Source organism: Panicum virgatum, chromosome 3K (genome assembly GCF_016808335.1).
Source record: "Panicum virgatum strain AP13 chromosome 3K, P.virgatum_v5, whole genome shotgun sequence".
NCBI lineage: Eukaryota > Viridiplantae > Streptophyta > Magnoliopsida > Poales > Poaceae > Panicum > Panicum virgatum.
Genome location: NC_053138.1, coordinates 36254012 through 36259798, shown reverse-complemented (window position 1 = coordinate 36259798; position 5787 = coordinate 36254012).

Here is a 5787-nt window from a genome sequence, read left to right as displayed (position 1 = left end):
TCCACCATCTGAGTTAAGTGACACATGTAAACCCAGTCACAACATGAGGAGATCAATGAGATTGATCATATCGAAACTTCAGATGGTTCGCCAGATGCATGAGATGCACAGGGCAGATTGGATCTGTTCACCGAGTTGTGATAGAGAGGCAAAAACATGTTGTTCGGTAAAACAGCCATAACTTTTGCATACGAACTCGGATTGAGGCGATTTTTATATGAAAATTTATCTACAAAAAATTTTACACATGATGCCGACTGCATTTGACAGTTTCGCCGAATTTAGATTTGCGAAATTCGTCATGGAAGATCGAGTATTTTGCATTTTAAGTTTAGACGTTGGAAGCGTTTAACTCTGTTTTGCAGGATTGTGATCGGTATGGCCCCTATGTGTATGAGATGCATGCGTGTAATTGTTTCATGACCAACATGTCATGAGTATGACAATTCGGCAGGAGCCATATGAATTGTTACATTTGATGTAATGGCCTGCACGCCAACTTGTGATGATCCGTACCAACAATGTAACTAGATTGAGGTAGTTATAGTTCTTGGAGGCTTAATCACATGGAGGATGGTGCACATAGGACATGGAGATGGAGATCAACATGGTGAATAGGTTCTATGGAGATGGCGATCACCAAAAGAATATGGACTATACTGATTCACAACTATGTGCTTGTCGTTCTTATCGTTTACTTCAATATGCGATAATAATGAGTTTTATGCATACGGTAGAAGTAGAACGATCGATCCCTCACAAATTTTAAGTTATAATGCCCTACCAACTAAACCTTGCACTGTCCCAAGTCATGTACGATTGATGGTGGGTCTATAAAATTAGGGCACCATCAAATTTCTTTGACTAGACAGGTTCGTATTGGATACTTACATCCATAAGGGTTGGTCAGCTTGACAAGGTTATCTTAACGGTTAAGGACCTTGGGGTACAAAGGTTGGGAGCTGAGACATAGGGATGTCACCCAACAAAAAGAGTCATATGAGATATGATTAGCAAGGAGTTGCTTACCAATCTATCTTGTCTTTTAGCGGTGATGCTAAACCTCACTAGTCGACTTGATAGTTGTGGGTCTTGAATCACTAAGAATCAAAAGAGGGATCTTGATTTTAGTGCGAGTAAATTCTGTTAAATGTTTAATGTCATTTACTCCATCATGAATACGTTTGTCTTAGTATTTTGCATTATTATTTTGTTGTAGATCAATGGTTGCACGCACCAACACTTTTTCATTGTGTTCTGTCCTTGAGAAGGAAAAACTGAATGGGAATAATTGCACGGATTGGATCCGTAAAGAATCATTCTCAGGGCTGAGAAAAAGGAAAAGGTTATGGATACCCCATTACCAGAAGAGCCTGCTGAAAATGTGCCCACTGCTGAAAGAGCTGCTTACAAGAGAGCATGTGATGCAAACCTAGAAGTGAGTTGCCTTATGCTCGCTAGTATGGAACCCGAGATGCAAATGCAGTTCGATACAAACCATGAAGCGCACAATATGATCGTGGCACTTCAGGACATGTTCCAGACTTAGGCCAGGACTGCCAGGACTGAAAGGTTCAATGTGTCCAAAGCCTTTGTCGAGACCAAGGTAGCAGAAGGTGCAGCAGTGGGGCCGCATGTAATCAAGATGGTTGGTTACACACAGAGGTTGGAGAAGCTGGGCTTCCCACTTGGCCAAGAGTTGGCCACTGATTTCATTCTTTCCTCTTTGCCATAGAGCCATGGGAACTTTATCTCGAACTACCACATGCACAGGGCTGAAAAGGGCCTGAATGAGCTGTGTGGCATGCTCAAGACAGCAGAGAGTGGTATCAAGAAGAGCACCGGTGGCGGCCATGTGATGGCTGTCTAGAATAAGCCTAACTTCAAGAAGAAAGGTTCTTCTTGGAAGATGAAGGGCAAGGCTAAGGTTGTGAACCCTAAGCCGAACCCAACTCTCAAGGCTAAATTTGGACCAGCTGCAGATAAAGAGTGTTTTCACTATCATTAGCCAGGACACTGGAAGAGAAACTGCAAGCTGTACCTAGCCTCAATAAAGAACCGTTCTTCCAACTCAGGTACACTTGTTGTTCATATTACAAAAAATTTTCTCGCTGACTCTCATGTTAATTCTTGGGTATTTGATACCGGATCAGTTGCTCATATTTGTAATTCGATGCAGGGAATGACAATGAGTAGAAGCATTGAAAGAGGAGAAGTTGACTTCCACGTCGGCAATAATGCAAGAGTTGCTGCTGTGGCCGTCGGGATGATGCAACTTCACCTACCATCAGGATTTGTCTTGGAGCTTAATAATTATTATTTTGTTCCTAGTTTGAGTCGAAACATTGTGTCTCCTTCATGTTTGATAAAGGACGGTTATTCTTTTGGGAGTGAAAACAATGGTTGTGTGATCTCTAAGAATAACATGTTTGTGGCTTTTGCATCCATTAAGAATGGGCTATTTGTTTTAAATCTTGATGATTCTCCTATCTGTAATATAAGTGCTAAAAAGCTTCGGCTCAATGATTTGAATCCTACCTACATGTGGCATTGTCGTCTCGGTCATATAAGTGAGAAACACATGAAGAAGCTCCATTCGAATGGACTTCTAACTTCGTTTGATTTTGAATCATACGAGACATGCGAAGCTTGTTTGCTAGGCAAGATGACCAAGACGCCATTCACAGGTCGGACTTGCTGGAACTCATACATACTGATGTATGCGGACCAATGAGCTTGACTGCTAGAGGAGGATTCCAATACTTCATAACTTTTATTGGTGACTTGAGTAGATATGGTTATGTCTACTTGATAAGCATAAGTCTAAAACTTTTGAAAAGTTCAAAGAATTTCAGAATGAAGTTGAAAATTAGTGTGGCAAGAAGATTAAAGCTCTATGATCTGATCGTGGAGGCGAATATTTGAGCCACGAATTTAGCAATCATATGAAGAATTGAGGAATTGTTCCACAACTTACGCCGCCTGGAACACCTTAGAAATGGTGTGTCTGAGCGATGTAATCGAACTCTGTTTGACATGGTTCGATCGATGATGAGCCAGTCGGACCTACCATTATTGTTTTGGGGTTACGCTCTAGAAACATCAGCTTTCACACTAAACAGGATACCATCTAAATCTGTAGTTAAGACACCATACGACATGTGGACTGGGAAAACTCCCAGTTTGTCTTTTCTAAAGATTTGGGGTTGCGAAGCATTTGTCAAATATCTCCAGTCTGACAAGCTTACACCTAAATCGGATAAGTGCATATTCGTGGGATACCCAAAAGAAACTTTATGGTATTACTTCTACAACCAATCAGAGGGCAAAGTGTTTATCGCTCGGGATGGAGTTTTCCTAGAGAAAGAGTTTCTCAAAGGAGAGAAAAGTGGAAGAACGGTGCAAATCGAAGATGTTCGAGATGAGCCAATAGGTTCAGATTCTACAAGTGACGCTAATGTAGCTGAACAAGTTGAGGAGCCTATGGCAAGGGATACACCGCCACAACCATGAAGGTCGGCAAGGCTCCACCAAGCGCGCGATTTATTATTGTTGGACAATGATGAGCCTGTGACATATGCAGAAGTGATGGTAGACCCTGACTCCGTGAAATGGCAAGAAGCCTTGGAATCCGAAATAGAATCCATGAGAGAAAATAAAGTTTGGAACTTGATTGACCCACCTGATGGTGTCAAAACCATAGAGTGCAAGTGGATCTATAAAAAGAAGAAAGATATGAATGGAAATGTTCACATCCACAAAGTTCGACTTGTTGCAAAAGGCTTTCGACAAGTTGAAGGAGTTGACTACGACTCAGGTTGCAAGTGGGTCACATGTGGGTCAATCGGTGACCGACCCAGCCTACCCATTAGTAAATATTTTGGGTTTTGGATTAGTCCGACCCATTACAATATTTACACTAGTGACCCAGTGGGTACCCAAAATAGACATTGACTGAACTCATGTTCAAACGTTTTCTGCCATCACCATCAATTAGCAGCCACATGGCGGCACGCATGAACAACGCCGTGTTTAGTTAAAAAAAATCAAAATTCCAAAAAAAAATTTCCGGCACCTGCATGGAGGCTTAAATCTAGACAAAAAAAACGCATTGCAACTGCTGTCTGTAAATGGCGAGACGAATCTAATGAACCTAATTAGTCTGTAATTAGATGTTAAATTGCTACGGTAATGCTACAGTTCTAATGACCCTAATTAGTCTGTAAACCGCGTAGCCTTTTGTCCCGGTTGGAACCACCAACCGGGACAAAAGTCCCCCCTTTTGTCCCGGTTGGTGCCTCCAACCGGGACACAAGGCCTTGGGCCCCTTATCTCCTTCCCTCTCCCCCCGCCCGAGCCATTCAGCTCACTTGCTTTCTTGCTGTTCTTGGCTCGGGATAGAGGAGTTCTTGCTCATTTCTTCACCACATTTGTGAAGATCTTTGATCCCCCATCCATCCATCGGCGCTAAAGGTTTGGGGCTTGTTTTTCTCTTCTTCCTTGACTTGTATAGCTCATTTCATGCTTTAGAAATAGAGAAAATGTGTAGCTAGCTCATTTCTTGGACATTTAGCTAGCTAGATTGCATATGTAGGTGTGATTTTCTTTTAGATTTAGATGAGTATGTGGATAGTAGAAATTTTTAGAATGAGTGTAGACACTTCATGTGATGTACTTGAATATATGACCATATTGTGGATAGTTGATTTTTTTATTCATGAATGAATTAATGAAATGAGTATATTAGAATTTTTTGTATTATGAATGGATTATTTTGACACTCTAGTGATGTATTTAATCAGGCTCACATTGAAACCATCTAGAAGCTAAAAAAATCTTTATTTCGAAACAAGTATACGTCGTTAATCTCCATCCAACGGTGATGGCACTACCTTTCGGGGATACACGATGCGCTATAAGGACGTCGCAAATCGGTTGGTCGCATCACCAGCACTTCCGATTGATAAGAAGACAGCATTTGATGCAGTCAGCATGCCCGTTGTTGTACTGAGAGCATATCAACGAGCATGCTGCCTGTGCCAAGTGTTGTGCCTATTAATCGTAAATGTTGGTGTTGCGACTGGCCGATTGGTGACATCCTTGTACCGCACTGTGTCCCCCCGAAAGGAAGTGTCATCACCGCAGGGTTGAGGTTACTGACATATACATTTTCAGAAATAAAGGTTTATTTTTCTTCTAGAGGGTTTCTGGATATTGAAAAGAGTGTATCCTGGAACTGAAGAGTGTCAAAGTAATTAGAAGTTATAGAGATTTCTTTCAATTAATTAGAGATTTCTTGAGGATTAATGATACATTTCGTCTTTTTTATATGATTTCATTGTTATTTGCAAGAGTTATTAATCTGATCATTGTAATTGTAATAGTAAATAATTTTTGCATTGTAATGGTAAGAATTTATAATTTTGTGGAAAATAAAGGTATTTTTCAGTAAAATATGGCTTCAGCAGCTGGAGGGAGTGGCGCCGGTGGGGGTTATCGTTGTCCTTCTGGAGAGAAGGGCACAACTCGAGTAGGTCGTCGGTCCAAAAAACCTAGTGCTTTTCATAGGGCAGCGCTCCGTTATTTGGAAAAAGAATATAGAGAATGCATGGCAAGGGACGAGGAACCTCCGTTTGATCTTGAGGATTTATTGCGGCGTTACGGTTCGTCACCACCAAACTCGGAGGTTTCAGCTCCGCCATCTTCTTCTGCGCCAGCAAGAAATCCGTTAGAGCATTCTGCGTTCCAAAGCAAGGATGGTTGAAAACCTATGTGTTGTTGTCCGAA